At 37.8% G+C, this 18343-nt stretch overlaps 1 protein-coding gene across 1 annotated transcript in view; it reads right to left on the bottom strand.

Annotated features, from left to right (window-relative positions):
• GPC6 (glypican 6) overlaps positions 1 to 18343 on the bottom strand; it is a 1192747-nt gene that overhangs the window by 1173036 nt on the left and 1368 nt on the right. The gene's annotated exons all lie outside the window — the stretch shown is intronic.

Raw genomic sequence — 18343 nt, forward strand, 5'->3', positions numbered from 1 at the left:
AGATTAGTGTGTTCTGCCTTCCTGCTTTTTTTGCGGCTGTTACTTTTAAGAGAGAACATTTTGTTATCCAAATGAGAATGGAAGCTCTTATTTAAAGCAGGAATTTTTCTGTTGGTTATCATCTGGGCATTCTCTATTTTTTATGATTCCAGAACTTGCTTAAAACATCTTCATATGCAAAGTGTGCAAAAAGCACAAGAGTTTAAATGTTCACAGTTTTAAACATGATAGGAAACATAGAAACTAAAAACCAAATCAAGTCAGATCACTAAGGGCACCAAAAAAAGCCAACTTGTTTTCACCTTTTTTTCAGCTGGAAACACTTATGGCTCTATCTACTTAAGAAAGGTAGAAAAGAAATTCACAATATGAATCGTCCTGTTTAGCCAGCTATACAAAAACAACCACACCGTTAGTGTCACCTTTGATTATCAAAATCTTTATATGACTATTTACAGATATAATACATGCTTAAAGAAGATAGCTATGCTGTCTATGAATTTTAAAAATATACAGCATAATCACATGTTAATTATCACTAAAGGAATCCCTGTACATCTTTAGCAGGGCTAATCATATATGATAAATGTGGTTATTTTCATAATATTTCTCTAGAAATTGCATTAAAACTATGGGGACTAAAAAAAACCAGAGCTGCCCATTTTTTAGGGAGTTCATAGGGATCTTCTATTTAACAGAGAAATTTAACTTTCCATATTTATTATGTAATCAGGATTCAATTAATACTATATAAGAAATAAATTACTCTACTGGAAGAAAAAAGGCACTTCAGAATCCCTGATTCAAATGTCTTTCCCCTCTTGCCCTCCGTCCCTCTGCAATGGGTTACTTTTACCTGCCCACTTCCAGGCTCCCAGAGCTTTAATCACTCCCTTCTCTCCATATCATACTGAAATTACCCAGTTAATAAGTCCATCTTCACTACTCACTGTATACCTCAAGGGCAGGAAACCTATGTGCTGTTGGTTTAATAAGCAATTAAAAGTAAATTTTTACCAACCTGAACTGATATAAATAAGAGGTCCTTAGTAGGTAACCGCTTAAGATGGAATTCACAAAATTATGAATGGATCCTATGTACATTCCAGCTGCACAGTTTATTACTCAAAACCGCCATCATAAATAGATCATTCCAAAGGCAGCACAATTTGATAGTTTATCCCTAGCCTGACTTTTTAAACTAACTTTCCTCTCAATCAACTTCTTTATCTCCAGGAAATGTCACTGCAATTTAAAGTACTCTTTACATTTAACTTCTCTAATCTTTTCAAGTATTTGAAAATTGCTGTCACGGATAACTAAAATATGCTGCGTTTCCAAAAAAAAAACATTTTGATAGACATATACCTTTATAGTTGTATTTCATTCAGAGAAATGTTATGCTTTAAAATAAAATGAAAGCAACAAAAAGCATGTTCCACAAAATAAATACTAGTGATCTATCCTTTTACAAATCAGTTTCCAGTAGCTTGATCTAATTTAGTTTTTCAAGGAAAAAAGAGGTATCTTTATATTATACCATTTAATTTATAATGTAATTTTATTGAGATATATTCACATATCAGATAACCATCCAAAGTGTACACTCAGTGGTTCATAGTCTCATCAGATAGTTATGCATTCATCACCACAATTTTTGAACATTTTCATTACTCCAAAAAAATAAAAATAAAATTAAGAGTAATTTATTAAGAGATACGGCAGGTTAGTATAGGCTGGAGTGAAATAGTGACGCATCCCAGAGTAATTTGGGCAGATAATAAAAAATATATTTACAGCCTCCCCCTCTCCAGCCCCGAGGATCTGGGGGAAGGTGCGGATGTGTTGGATTTCCTCACCTGAACTGGTGTTGATGTTGTCACAAACATTGGGACTGGCGGTTTGATGTGCTGAGCCCTCAATCATGGGACATGCCCTTATGAAGCTCATTACTGCAAAGGAGAGGCTAAACTTGCATATAATTGTGCCTAAGAGTCTCCCCCTGAGTACCTCTTTGTTGCTCAGATGTGGCCCTCTCTCTCTCTAATTGAGCCATCTTGACAGGTGAACTCGCTGCCCTCCCCGCTATGTGGGACCCGGCTCCCAGGGATGTAAATCTCCCTGGCAATGCAGAATATGACTCCCAGGGATGAATGTGAACCCAGCATCATGGGACTGAGAGTATCTTCTTGACCAAAAGGGGGATGCAAAATGAGACGAAATAGTTTCAATGGCTGAGAGATTTCAAATGGAGTCGAGAGGTCACTCTGGTGGACATCCTTTTGCACTATATAGATAACACGTCTTAGGTTTTAATGTATTAGAATAGCTAGAAGCAAATATCTAAAACTTCCAAACTCCAACCCAGAAGTCTGGACTCCTGAAGAAAATTATATAATAATGTAGATTACAAGGGGTGACAGTGTGATTGTGAAGAGCTTGTGGATCACACCCCCTTTATCTAGTGTATGGATGAGTAGAAAAACGGGGATAAAAACTAAAGGACAAATGGGGTGGGATGGGGGGGATGATTGGGGTGTTCTTTTTTCACTTTTATTTTTTTATTTTTGTTCTGGTTCTTTCTGATGTAAGGAAAATGTTCAGAGATAGATTGTGGTGATGAACGCATAACTATGTTATCATACTGTGAACAGTGGATTGTATACCATGGATGATTGTATGGTGTGTGAATGTATTTCAATAAAACTGAATTTAATAAAAAAAAAAAAAAAAAGAATAAAAATAAGAATTTAAATGCCAGGGCCAGACTTATCCCCAGAAGTCTAGTCCCAGGTTGCCAGGGAGATTTATACCCCTGAGAGTCACTTAATTTTGACCTTATTGAGAGATGTCTGGAAGGTCTAGCTGAAACCAGTCTCTTAATATTTGCAATCAAGCAGTAGTCAAATACTTATTAAGACCCACTAAGCTCAAGTTCAGTGCTTTAGGGAATCCAACTATGTATTAAAACACCTTCAGATACCTAACAGGAAAATTTGAAAACCAAAACCTAAGTGCCTCATTTTAAAAGACACAAGAAAATATGAGTCATCAGAAGGAAGAACAGACACTAAAGCTTGGCAAAGAAGGTGAATCAGAGCAGGATCGCCTAGGACAAATTCATGAAGGGGAATCTGACTGATTAAGATTTTACTTGGAGAAAAGTGGGGAGGATAGATCAAGTATTGTCACAAGTGTGAGCAAATGAAATGAGACACAGAGAGAAAAGTAAGTTTGATGAAAAAGTTTTTATCAGACAGAAATTTCTAAAGCAACAGCCACTGGAAGTAATTATTAAAATAGTTGAGCTCTTGAATGTCAAACCAAGATGTCTGAAATTTACCCTCAACCCACTGGGAAACTAAGTGAGTGAACCATCAGCAGTTCAAAGATTAAATTTAAAGCCTGTGGTTCCCAAAGTGTGCTCCAGGGAACAAAACATCGGCATTGCCTAGATACATGTTAGAAATGGAAAATTCTCAGGCCCCATCCCATACTTTGAGTCAGAGACTCCAAGGGCGTGGAGATGGGGGTACAGCAGCAGGTATCTGAGTAAGCCCCCCCAGTGATTCTAATGCATGGCCAAGTCTGTGAGCCACTGGTTTAAGCAAACTAATATAACTAAAGCCATCCATGTCCTGAGTGGATTATTCTGCTGATAGTAAGCACAAGGAAACCCGTGAGAATGGCATGAGAGAAGTTTCAGTCATTTCCAGTAGAAGACCAAAAAGAAGAAAAAGTAAATGCATAAAAAGATTTGGTGTTTGGAATTGAACAGCATTTCAAGATCACCCTTTAGTATTCTGTTAGAGCTTCTTAAAGGCTCATAATAAAAGGGAACTAAAAATGACTAACTCTTAGAGTGAGATTACTGTCTACTAGGCTTTGTGTCTCCCCTTCTGAAGAAGAAAGGACTTCTCATGTGGATACATGTCAGGAGGGAATTGGGGAAAGTGACTAAAAATTTACCATGAATCTCCACATGCATTATGCCATTTAATCCTCACAGAATGATGAACCAGGCAAAATTATCTCCCTTTTATATAGCTAAGGAAACTGGGATTCAAAGAGGCGAGAAAACACAAAATAAGAATAACCAGTTAGTAAGCACAAAACAAGGAATCGTCTTTTTGCTTCTACACGGTATCACCTGCCAGGAAGCCCAAGGATCTCTATGTAAATAAATACAGAATACATGTAATTTCCAGTTTACTTGCTGTTTGAGAGATTCTTCTGGATTTTTCAAATTGCTTCTGTAATGGGAATAATATTTGCATATGCTAAAGTAATACAATTTTGTTTGCTCCTTAAATCATTGCTTTTTCACAGGCTTCTTCGTTCAAGGGAATGAGTGCCTACACTTAATCTCTTCAGGAGACAAAAATCTTAAAAACCTTCCTGAAGGGCTTGAGGTCCAGCCAGGAAGAAAAAAGGTGCAACCCCACTCTCACCCAAGGGATCTGTGGAAAGAAGGGAGGTGAAAGGAGGGTAATGGTTTGTCAAGTTTCCCAGTTTCTCCTCTCTGAGCTTTGATTCCAAAAAGGAAGAGGGATTTCTGTTGAAGACTCTGTGAAGTGATTGCCAGGTTAGCTACCTGGCACCAACCTAAGAGTAAATTTGGGAGACACAGAGTGCTCACAGTGAGGCTACATTCCACACCTTCATGACAAAGGTCTGGCCCAGTAGTCGCTGGAGTCCTCCCGGGTTGCAAACCAGAAGGCTTGCCGTGGTCCCACTGTATTTGGTGAACAGGGTGGGCTAGGGGCCCGGTGAACAACAAGCCGGTGACTCAGGAGACCCAGAGGGCCAGCAAGGCCAATGTAAGGGCGAACACTCCAGGAAGGAGGACTACCTGGTCCTTCCAAACTGAAAGAAACTGGACACAAATTACATCCACCCTAGATATCAGCTGTACAAGCCAGAGGAACCCAGAGACATGGGCACCCAAGTACTCTCACTTTTGCCCTTCCCTTCATTCCCATGTCACTCTTCTACTCCTAAGACATTAATTGGCTTTTTTATTCTTAATTATTTGGCAAATATTTGTATAGTCTTCATTATGTGCCAGGCACTATTCTAAGAGCTTTATAAAGGCTAACTCATTTAACACGTTAATAATGATGAGAAGTAGAGACAGTTACTATTCCTGTTTACAAATGAAAAAACTGAGGCACAAAAAAATTAAGCAAACGCTAACTAGTAAAAACAGAAATCAAACCCAGCCTTTGCTTAACTACTGCTTTAGAGTAGGTGTCCCAAAGGATTAATCATTACCTAGAAAGGCTAAATTGGTCAGAATAAATTTTAAATTAGATCAGACGAAAATTTTTCCTTGTTACTCATTTTGCCAGTTTGGATATATTATGTCCCCCCAAAAAGCCATATTCTTTAATGAAATCTTGTGGGTGCATATTTACTAATCTTTTTGATTAGGGTGTGACCTCTTGACTGAATGTTTCCATGGAGATTTGACCATGCCTATTCAGGGTGGGTCTTAAATAAACCACTGGAGTCCTAGAAGAGAGCTTGCAGACAGAAGGAGCTCAAAGCAGCTCAGAGAGACTTTTGGAGAGACACTTGGGAGTTGACACAAATGCTCAGAGATGCTTGGAGTTGTGGACAGAAGAATGTCTGGAGATGCTAAGCTAAGGATGCACAGGAGCTGAGAAAGGAGCTGAAACACAACCTGGGACGAGCAGACACCAGCCATGTGCCTATCCTGCTGACAAGGTGTTCCGGACGCAGTCGGCAGTTCTTCAGTGAAGGTATCCTCTTGTTGATGCCTTAGTTTAGACACTTTCATGACCTTAGAACTGTTAATTTGTAACCAAATAAACCCCCTTTATAAAAGCCAATCCATTTTTGGTGTTTTGCATAACGGCAACATTAGCAAACCAGAACAGCCATCAAATGCGAGATCCCACAGAAAACCAGATTATGTATGTAAGAGAAGAGGAATAGAGAAAGAGAGGGGAAAGAACAAGACAAGGAGTGGGGAGAGGAAACAGAATACCTTTTCCCTCAGGATTTGCAATGTGTACAATTTGGACTTTACAGAAAAAAAAAAAAAAAAATTTGGTAGCAGTTGACATACTTCCTAAAGGTCCTTCCAAAAACTTGTAAAACAGCCTAGTTCCTGGAGTGAGGAATGATGACTCATTTGCATGGCTGTTTTTCTCTTACCTCCTCTAGTTACCACTGGAAAGTTGAAATAGGAAGCATTGCTGTTATGTAAGTGAAATCAAAAGACTTATTATTACTCTAATTTTTTTAAATGGAAAAACACCTAATTCAACAAATGTTCTTCAGTTATGTTTAACCTTTCCCCAAGAGTCCACTAGACTGAAATACCAACCTTCTTCAACCGTCCAAATCTTGGTTTAAAGACCTTCCAGCTCATTGCACAGGCAGCAGGCATACCTGCCCATTTAACAAACATTTCACAGCTGTAGCCAACAGAAGGACAAAACCGGCCCTCAAAAACACAGAAAGAGAAACCAAAGATAGACTGAATATGGTTTTAAAAGGTAAAGGTATTATTTTCTGAAATATACTGTAATTTTTAGAATTAAAATGAATTGACTTGAAGTTCGAGGTGTTTTAGAGGCTTCCCATGGAATCACGGGATCCCACACAATTATTTTTTCCCCAATTTGATTACAAAATGTGGCCACTCCCCATGGTGAAAATCCATCCTCAATGATCACAGTTTCTGATGGGTGGTAATCCAGGACACACCATCATAAGGTGACAGATCTCTAGCATTAGCAATACTTTACATTTATCTGAGAAGATATGCTTCAGTTTTTCAAACCTAGCATGCCACTGAGCAGGTCCGAGAATACGGTGTTAGCACAATGTCTGTAAAAAAATGATTCTTTCAGGGAGGGGAAAAAAAAAGTACAGTGCTTTCAATGTTCAGTATCCTCTACATCTGCTGCTCAGCTGGAAACACTGTTAAAAGGCCATTAGAACCTTAAGGTAACAGACCTCGAATGCTATGAAAGCTATGGAGCAATTTGCTGTTTGTGCTAGGAGTATCAGCCCCAGCCACTTCCTTTTCATGGGCTGAAAACAGCTTCTGTCATGAGCCGTGAAAATCAATTCCACAGTAACCAGGCAGAAATGCGGCTTTAAGGTGGTTCACCTACTGGCTGGTACTGCACAGCAGAGCCTCCTTCTGGGCATTTACGGCACCTTCCAGAAGCCCCAGACAGCGGCTCCCCAGCAGTGCCCCGTGGCAGTTAGCAGCATGGCACTTCCAGGAGCCTTCAGGTTTATCTCTCAGGACACTGGTTCTCTCCAATGCTTAATTAGGTTAAAATCTGAATTGTCACCCTGAATGAATTAGGAAACGCTGAACTGGGAAAAGGCTTTTCTTGCTTATTTGTATTCCATCTTTCTATTTTTCCTGATTATAGTAATTGTGAGAGAGGCTCATTTTCTCCCAAATGACACTGTTTCAAAACCTTTCAAAATATAGAGGATTTTTAAGCATTTTTTTTTAAAGCACAAGGATATACTTATGAAAACAAATATTTCAGAGGAATAACGATGGTTTTGTTGAGAGTTGTACTGTATAAACTAATGGTTAGAAAGGTTAAAATCATTTGAAAATGTGTTAGTTTTTCAGTTATAGGAAATCATTTTTGCAGTTATAAAGTGCAGTCTTGGTTACCACATAGAATTAAGATCATTATAACTTATATTTCTATATTTACTCAACCCTTTGTTAAACTGAAAACCTTTGTATAATCTGCCAAGCATGTTCTGGGTAAAAATAAATTGCACTCTTAAATTATACTGGCTTACATTTATGCATGTAACTTCTTAAAATATTAAACTGTTTGTCTTTATATCAATAACCCAGGCTGAGAAATTGATTCCAAATCTAATTTGTTATATGAATATAATAACAAGAAGAAAAACAGTATAATGTCAGCTTTTCTGCTGTATTTGATGAACCTTATTGTTTAAATAGAATTTTTATGTGATTACTCCATACATGTTTGTTGACTAAAACAGAAAAATGTGGGCTTCTACAATTTTTGTCTACTGTACAAAATAAATCACGAAGATCTCTCTGTGATTCTACGAGATCTCTAAGGCATAATTTTTTAAAGAGTAGAAGGTGGTAATTGAAAAGAGATTATCCATAATAATCTTGTTGTTGATGAAATCACATTTGCCATTTGCAAGCTATTTTACATTCAACTGGAACTGACCTTTTATGAGAGCCATGTGGTAATATAAGTGAAATGAATGTATTCTTTATCGCAGTCATATAAAAAGAATGGCCAAAGCTGCAAGCATAGCACTTGACCTCCTGTTTTCTGAATACCCCCAAGTCTGTGAAAGAGTATTGAATAAGATACCACATAATCAAATGAGGAGTAAGAGCACAATAAAAGACTTTCACATACTAGCACTTGATATGTAGAAGTAACTTAAACTATGTTTCCAAGTTCCCTGCAAATATGTACCCAGAGAATACGCTGTCATAGATCGCTTAGGAAATGCCCAGGAATTCTGCATTTTCAGAGTGCTAATATTTTAGAATTACAAACTCCTAATTTCCAAATGTCAAAGATAAGTTTAACTCTTCAATTATATTTGTTAAATCCTTTGCTGTTAAAAAAAAAAAAAATTATCAGTGATCTTAAATTTAAAATTTTTTTAAGTTTTAAAAACTCCCAGTCAATAAATAAATAGATAGAATGACATAGTTAAAAGTTGGTGAATCTGGGAATCTGGGTAGGGCGTATATTGGATTTCTCTTCATTATTTTTATATTATATTTGCAACTTTCCTGTTAAAAAAAAAGAGAGGGTAGTAATTTGTTTTATAAAAAAATCTCCAAGGTGTTGGAATTTAGTTTTTTCTTGTTTGTTTGTTTTTTTAAAAAGGCAAGATAAGAAAGCAGCTTTAAGACAATACTTTCTTATTTTTTCAAGAAAAAATTAAGCTCCATCATTGAAAAATATTTATACTGGATGTATGGTGGCTTTTTTCAAGTTCATTTCACAAGCGCTATTGACTTTGAGCTATTCTGACTCATTAAAAAATAATAACTGGGTTATTCATCTTTTTACAATAAGATTTCAAAGTGTTTTCTTTACAAAGGAAGTAGTTGCTGCAACTTCATCATAACCTTCAGAGATAATACCTGTCTCTGGCTTTAGGAAACTCAGCTGAGGAGCACTGGCCACTGATAATCTCCACAGTCCTGGGGGCACAGAAGGAGGAAGCCGACTTCTGAAGAAATCTAAGAACTATAATAAGGAGCAAACACAGTAGCTGATAATGCATACGGAACACAGGAGTGCCATGCCCAGAATATACTACAGTATAGCTTTAATTAAATGTGCATAAAATGAAGGATAACCAGTCCAAAAGTAGTCTCTTGGCTAGATCTGCACCTGGGAGACTGGTGTGGAAAAAACTGCCTAAAAAAGAGTAGTAGTGGAATTACTCTTGACCAGAAATCTCCTAAAAAGCACAAATAAGCACATAAATAAGAGTCATATGCTCCCACAGAAAGCATCCCATATTAGCAAAGAATAATCGGGATCCTATAGTGAAAGAAATCTAAAAAGCCTTTTCCAATTTCCCCTTTAAAACCATTAAGGTTGTCTCCTACTCATGAAGATGTACCATTGGCAGGTGGGTTCGGCCCGGGACAAGTAGCTATGGATCACCCTGATCCACAATCTCACTTGCTCCCCATATGTCCAATGTAAACATTCGAAAGATGGCTGGGGAAGTGAGGACCGAGATTTGGAGCAATAAAACACACTGCATGAGTGGAAATTCTTACCCAAGACGGAGGTGAAAAACACAAGAACCATTGCCCAAGATCTGATCATCTGCCCTGACAGAAATCCACATTTAAAACCACACCTGAATGACACTGAGGAGAAAACAATCAGAGGACCCTGTGGAATCCTCAAAATGCATGTTCTAAGATCAGTGATTTCCAAAGTGTGCTTCCTGACAGCTGCACCAGCAGCACCTGGGAACTGGTTAGAAACGCAAATTCTCGGGCCTCACACCTGGTCTACTGAATCAGAGCCCCCGGGGATGGGACCCTGTGAATCTGTGTTTGACAAGCTCTCCCATGACAAGCTCTCCCATGATTCTGATCCACAATATGATTTTAGATCACTGCTTCTCATTTCTGGCTGCACACCAAAATTACTTCAGGAAATTAAAAGAAAAAGAAAAAGAAAATAAGAAAGAGCAGTGGCCCTCCCCAGACCAATTAAATCAGAATATCTGGGGATGGAGCTCAAGTAGAGATATTTTTTTAACCGTACCACTCAGGACGGCCCTGGCTCTTTCCAACTCACATGATCCGACTGTCAAAATTTCAGGAATTTGCAAACTGGTTGTTAAAACTTTGGCAGCTTGAAACCGGCCATAGTGGAAATATCTACACCACAGAACTTGGCAAAAGCTACAAATCAGGGCCAGCCCTGCACCAGTGAACTGACTGTTAAAGATTTATCAGTATACCACTGGCTAGTGTTGGAAACTACTGGACTAAAGCAAGTATGCCAAACACCTAATTAATCCAGCTGTCCAGATATCTCCTCTGAAACCCTCCCTTACCCATCAGTTCCTTAGGATTCTTATTTAGATTGTGAAAGATTAAGCCAAGCAATTCAGCAGCCAAATACTTGAGGGGAGATGGACTTCAGCCCCTTTATAAGGAGATAACCATCCAGGCCAATGACCATAGTGTCCGTTTCCCTTTTCTGGTGCCAAGTGTGGGCATGTGAAGCAATTCTGGTATGAGAAGGGTGGGGAAATCTGCTGGGGGACATTTGAGGGTGGTCTGCTTCATCAATGAAGACATACACTGGAAAGAAACGGCCCATTTTTGTGCCTCTGGGCAGTGTCATATAGCTCTGACTCATGCATGGTGTTCTAGAAGCCATCTTGCATTCATAATGAACCAGAGCTGGTAAACAGAGGATAGAAGACCAGAAAGAGTAAACCAGGGACCTTGATGATACCGTTAACTTACTGATCTCTCATTCCTAGAACTGCCTTCTATTAGGAATTCTTATTATGTAAAAAAATGGTTTTCCCATATTGTGTAAGACAGTTGAGTCAGGATTCTCCATGACCTGCTGCCAAAAGTAACTAAACTGACTCAGATTATTTCAGAAAAGAGTTTCAACAGCTTTTCTTCTTTAAATTCTTTTATTAGAACTTCTAAAATTAAAGTTTGTTAAATTTAAAGTCTATTAAATTTGACTATTTAAAGTCAAATTAAGTTTTTTGTGTTTTGTGTGGGTTTGTTTCTAAATTGACTCTTCCTTCTCTGATGACCTTATCGTTGCCTCTGTACATATTGCTTCAAACTCAACCCTTCTCTCCTCTCACATCCTTGGGGCCTCATCATCTCATACCTTAATAACTAAAACAGACCTACTGTCTGTTCTCCCCTCCCTCCCCAGTAACTTTTAATGATCTCCTTTCTGATCTATCCAGCTTGTAGTGCTTGGCCAATCTCAAACAATACTTTCATCATGTCATTTCACTGCCAAGAACCTAGGATGATGACTTACTTCCTGCCATATAAAATCTAGGATTTTTAAGGTCCTGCAAAAATCTAACCCCACCCTACCTGTTCAATATTTTTTCTCACAGGTTGAAAACAGGTCCCTTTTGGTACTGTCCTCCACACGCACTATTTTGTTCATGCTTTTAACTCCAACCTGAATGCTTTCTTTTTCACAGCCCTTACTCAAACACTACCCACCCTTCAAGGTCCCAATTCTATTTCACCTCCTCCTTTCAGTAAAGTAAAATAAGCCTCTTTATTATCTGATTCCTATCATTCAGTAGTGATATTTGATACATGAACCATAGACCAGCATTGTTTAAGTAATTGGGGGTGGTAGGTAGAGATTGCTTGGTCACATGAAGGTATAATGTAATTAATTCTTCATCTTGTTGAAAATTTTGAGACTTTTATTTTTACTCCACCACAGCACAAAAACAACAGCAACAAAACAATAACTATGACTTAAATTCAAAAAGGACATAGCCGATTCCAAACATTTTAATAATTCTACACCTTCTTGGGGTTAATTTATTTCACCCTATTTGTGAAATCCCTTTTGCTCAACCACACTGTTCTTAATGTTCTTAACAGTTCTCAACTGGTTTCATGATGTTGAGTTTTGTCTCCACTAAAAAGCACACAAAAGCTAGGTCAAAATATTTACGTGACCTTGGTAATTCAATTTACATTTCTGGGACACTTGCTTCTCTTTTATAATCTCCTCCCACCCCAATATCTCTTTCATCCCTTCCTCACTTCACACATACACATACACACTCCAGCCCCTATCCATTTTTAATCACATAGTAGATGCTCAATAAATAATTTTTGGTTGATTAATGATCTTCTGGCAGTGTTGATTTTACCTCCTAAATATTTTTTGAATCCTTCTTTGCCTTTCCATTTCCTGTCTTCACTCAAGTTAAGAGCTACCATCTCCTTGTCTTACTATTTCTGGGTTGGATCCCCTCCAATTCCTTCCCTACAGAGCAACCAAAGTAACAACTCAAAACCATGCCCAAACCTGAAGAATGACTTCATCAACTATACCTGAATGCTTAAGGTTAAAGGCCAAAGAAGACCCTGGCTGACAGCCCTTCTTCTCTAATCTCCATCATATCTCTATTCCTTCTCATTGGCCATTTTCCCTTCCCTTCTTGAACTCTTCTTCCTGAGCCTTTTCACAATACAGGCAATGTGTGCACCCTCCACTCCCCCATTCCTTTACCTACTTTATACTTATGCTTCAGATCCCATCGCTCCTCCTCAAGGAAGCATTTCCAAGACTCTGGTTATTTCAAAGCCTCCTATTAAATGCTTTCATAGTACCAGTTACCCCTAGTCTCATGCACTTATCTCAGCCATAATTAATTAACTGCAAATGGTGCACTTAATTTCTGCTTCACCTCTGGGATTCAATTCCATGGGACTCTATATCCAGCACTTGGCACAATGATTTACACATACTAGGTACACAATAAATACTTACTAGATGAATTTTAAAAATTCCAAAAAGGGAGAAAAGGTTATAAAAATAATCAGTAACAAGAATAAAATGTAAATAGGGAATTAAATTTCAATTCTTCTTTGTTACTAACTGGTTTATTTGCTTAGAAAATATTTTTCATCCAGGGTTATTATGAATTTGAAATCTTTATCTAAGCCTTTCTCCTATGAAACCTGTTATTTATAAATATACCATCCCAGGAATCAATTACACTTTCAAATGATATCATGTAAATCACTGAAAACTGAGTAATACTAGTGAAATCTAGTGAACTATTTGAAGTCAAATTACATGCCACTTAAAGAATTCAACAGAGCAGAACTTGGTCTGTAAAGAGATATAAGCACCAAGTTTAAAAGAACATTACATTTTCCCTTTACACTAACAAGACAATTTGAAATCATCTAACTGGACTTGCTAGAAGTCTTTGGAGAGAAGATGTGAATTAAGGGAAAAGACAGTCTTACAATGTCACTTTCATGTGCTTGAATGTGATATAAATTAAGATTAAGCTGTTAAAATTATTTACTGTAATTTTTACCCTAAACTTATATTTCTATACAAATTTAGTGACTGGTAGGTCAGTTTCGTTCAAAATGACTTAATAATTTGATCTTATAAGTGTTCATGACATAATCATAAAAGAAATTAAGTCATCCTCTTGTATAAATTATGGAGCAATGTTTAAAGTATAACATTTTAAAGAACATAATGCTGTACATTTTAAATCACTTTTGACAGTGCCATACATTTTTACTTGCAAGCTATTAAAAATAGTGCAGTAACAAAGTTGTGAGTTTTACGTAAAATGTATATCATTCAACTCAAATGAACTCTTGTTCCCAATGATAACATGTTATCCTCTAATTAAATCAGCTAAGATAACTCTGTTTGCAAGGATCACACTGTAATTAATTCCCAAATCAAGAGTTTAACAAGTAGCAAGCCTAATAGCCCAGACTTTAGATGGCTTTGATTCTTGGAGTTAATGAAATTCTTTTAGAAATCTAGTGACTTGCCACATCATAAAACATTTGAAGTTCAGCTAACTCATTTTTACTCCACGCTGTTCTTCCAAAGATTTTAAAGACACTAGCTAACTAAACAGAGGGCAAAGAAATCAGAAATCTTTGAAGGAGGCAGATGAATGGAAATTAAAAATTTATCCAAAACTAAGATAAACTAAGATATTGAATATGGTTGTAAAAGAGTAAGAGTTACCAAACACTGTTTTCCATTTATGTTAATGTGAAAAAAGATTTACATTGAGGACTAATGTATTAAATAAGTTGGTTTGCCTGGGGGGGGGGGGGGGACAGATATCAGCTGGAGGACAGGTTATCTGAGAAGAACACCACAGAAAGGAAAGGCCTATTGGACAAAGGTCAAGTACACTAAAGCATTACATATTTTAAAACTTGAAACCAATGAAAAAAAGACTAAAAGAATTGTTTAATACATCAGTAAACTATAAATGTATATTCTTTATTAGTTTCTTAAGATTTTAAGAAAATTAGCTGATAATTTGATATCAAGAAAAGAGGAAAGAGTTTAACGCTTTCTTACTATCCAACTGTAGCCCAACTTCTTACTATCCAACTGTAGCCCAACTCCCAAAATACCTGAGACAGAAAAAAGGCAAAGGAAATACTAAGAACAGAGTTAATTATACATTTTTTCCTAATCTGTGGACGTTAACTTCCTTCATCCTTCTACCCCCATGGACAACTTCTTATAATAACTTTTGTTGGACAAACCCAGTATTCCAGTAGACATGTTTCTTTCCATATATGGAAAGAAGCAAACACATGTACTTTAGACTGTATATTTTACATAACTCTATCTATACAATAAAATTACCAGGAAAATGCATATATACATGGACATTGGTACAGGGAGTGTGACCAATTCCCGAGAACATAAAATCCAAATTCAGAGTGATTTTGAGCAAGAGCAAAAGTTAGAAGGAAACAGAATGAAATTCAGATGAATAAATGCAAGGGAATACATGTAGACATTAATATATACATATTTGCAAGGGAAACAATAAAAAATTTAACATTTTAACCACTTTTAAGTGTACAGTTCAGTAGCATTACTTACTATTACTTTTAAAGTGTTGTGCTCCCATCACCACATTTCATTAAGACTTTTTTCATCACAGACAGAAATTCTTTACCATGAAGCAGTAAATTCCCACTCCCCTCCCTTCACCCAACTTCCAGGTAACCTCTAATCTAGGAAAGAATTGATTTTGCATGCATTCATTCAACAAAGGCTAAATGCTTAATACCATAAGGCATAAGGACTCTGGAGCCAGAGTGCCTGGGTTTGAATTGAATTCCAGCCTCAACACTTAGGAGCTGAATGATCCTTGGCAAGTTAATTATTTTAGTGTCTCTGACCCTCAGTCTTCTCATCTATAAAATGGGGATAATGATAGTACTTACTAAATCATTAGGAGGATTCAACATGGTAATGTTGTTAAAGCAGCTTAGAATAAGTTGGTTCTCAGAACATAGTAATCCCTATATGTGAGATTGCTAAATAAAGTTGCAATAGATGAGCAATGAAAAAAGGGAACAGGTAGGCCAGTAAATAACCAGTCAGCTACAAAGTATTGTAAGTGATAATTCAAACAAGGTTAAAAGCATAAAACAATGGTACAATAAGCATAAAACATTTTCTGAATTGCCCAGGCATGTAAGCATGTGCTCTATCAGATTGTGGAGTCCCTTTAGAAGGTTAGAGCCACCAAAATGAATGGAGTTGACTGATCCTCAAGGAAAGGCTGAAATATTTCACAATGACCTTTGATCATAATAAGTGTCCTAACAAAGAATCTGGTGATCCACTGCTTATTATCTTTCCAGTAGATGGAACAAGAGAAAATAAGCAAGCACAGTGTGAAGGCTTTGGGGTAGATACCTAGAAACATTTATTTATCACAAGAATTACAAAGTATTAGAAATGATTGCTGAGAGGGGCTCAGTAGTCTATTCCTTTGGAGGTCTTTCAAACAAGGATAGATGGAATCTATCTGATCTGCCTGGGATGGTTTAAAATCAGTGCTGAGTGGAAATAAATGGTGCAAACTGCCACTTGAAGGCCTCCTCTTCAGAGAGCACTCTCAGAAAGTATAACGATATATTACCCATCAAATTCCCTCATCTGTTGGGTTTAAAGAACCCCTCTACATCCTAGAATGGAAAAGGGCAACACTATTTTACATATGTGAGTTCTGAGTAAAACTTTAGTAATTTCTTGATGAAACTTTATTACTTCTCGGTTATTTTACCCAACTAGCTACCTGCAAATGCCTTTCAATTAGGAACAGCTCTCATGAATCTGAAACCTTAGCAGTTCTTTTAAATCTATTTTCCCTGGCAGACTAATGGCATATGCTGTTTCTCAAGCAAACCATTACAAGTCCAAATTAGGCAAAGGATAAAATAGAGTTTAAAGAAACGATAACCACAACAGAGACTCTTTACTATTCTAACTAAGTAAGGGTATGTAACATCAGGAACTAGGGAGAAGAAGGGGGGGATATGTTCGTTTAGTAACAGGACTTATCTCCTAAGTGATTATTTCAACAGCAAAAGTAGCACTGAGTAAAGTTTACTTTGAAAAAAGTATATCCTTAAAAACACAGTTATCTTTCTATTCATTTATTTTCCTATCAAATGTGCCTCTGACCCCACAGTGACCTGAATCAGGATTATGTCCCCCAGTATCAAAGGACACCAGGTTGAAGCCAAAGTCAACAGGGTGCTTAGCCTTAGAAAGAATGCGGGAGTTTAACCAAAGTGCATACATTTTAGAAATTCTCAGATAATTAGGAAGCACTCTAATTGTAAAAGGGTGGGGAAAAAAGGCAAAAAAATTTTTTTTTCTTTTAATTCTACTGATGGATTTGTATTGGCCACAGGGAATTTTCTCAGCAAAGTAAAGGATGGCTACAGAAATTATTTACACTGAAAATCTTCACTTTGGTGTTGAGATTTGTATCTTGAGAAGAATGAATTGTTGTCCCCAGCCTGTTCCATTATCCACTAAAGAACGCTGAAGCAATTTAAAAATATTTAACTATTCTTTGAGATATCTTATCTGAAGTCATGTTGGGAAGTATATGTGTGTTTAAAAGATACAGTCAGAAACAGGACTGATTAGAGGAGAAAATGTTCCTAGAAGAAGTGATCCATAGTATAAGCTTTAAAAGGTGAATTTCCAGAGGTTTGGGGAGGAAAAAAAAAAGCGAAGTTGATCCTTATCAATTAATTAAAAAGAATGAAATAACAGTAGACAAAGGGGAAGGAGAGTTAAGAAACTTAAGGAGCTGTGAGGGCAGTTACTCTCCATTCACTGATTAACAAATTAAGGAGTTCTAGAAAAGTGGGGTGGGGACAAGTGACAGCTAGAAAAGTAGCCTTCTGATGATTCACTACAGGTTCAGCCTTTGACTCACCAGAGGCTTGGGCTGCTCTGAATTGAAAAAGGCTCCCTCTATATAATGCGCCGCACTGTTAGCCTGATGTATGGGCTTCTTCATTTTTCCGTCAATGCCTAAATTTATGTAAATGTGTTAATTTCAGGGTAAGTAAAACTCTCATTTCTAAAGTTTGGAGAGCAACCACAATAAAGTAACACTCCCCTCCATATCGAAACTGTGATGTTTTAAGATATCTGAAAAATGCTTTTCATTCATCGACCAATTCTTTGGCAAAACACAGAGAGGGTGATGGAAATCCAGTGTTTTTACTTGACGACCTGAGATCATTAAGGATTTCAGCTTCCCGATTTGAGCAGCCCGCGCCCTCACAGCATCTCCTGGTCTCCCTCTGCCTCCCTCAGTTCGGCGCTCTCGCAGCCAAAGGATTATCTCTCGCCGACACGTTTCATTCACAGAGCCCCAGAGCAGCACAGATTCGGCTGGAGCTAAGAACCGGAAAACATGCACCCAGGCTGCTCCGCAAGTTGTTGGAGACCAAGTGCTATCCCCACAGCCGCGCGGAGAAAAGCGGTGGGGGGCTCTGCAGCTCTCCTTGGAGGAATGCTAGTTTCCGAGCACACAGGGAACACCGGGTCCGCCGACCCGAAAACCCAAGTGGGGCACCCTCGTTAGTTCCCTCTGCTACGCAGAGAAGGCAGGCGGCCGAGGCCGCGCCCAGGACGGGGAGCAGAGCCTGGTGGCCGGAGCGTCCCCTGAACCACAAGTGACCAACCGCAAATGGGGAAGCACTGAGGAACCATGAAGGGAA

Source organism: Choloepus didactylus, chromosome 12 (genome assembly GCF_015220235.1).
Source record: "Choloepus didactylus isolate mChoDid1 chromosome 12, mChoDid1.pri, whole genome shotgun sequence".
Classification (NCBI taxonomy): Eukaryota; Metazoa; Chordata; class Mammalia; order Pilosa; family Megalonychidae; genus Choloepus; species Choloepus didactylus.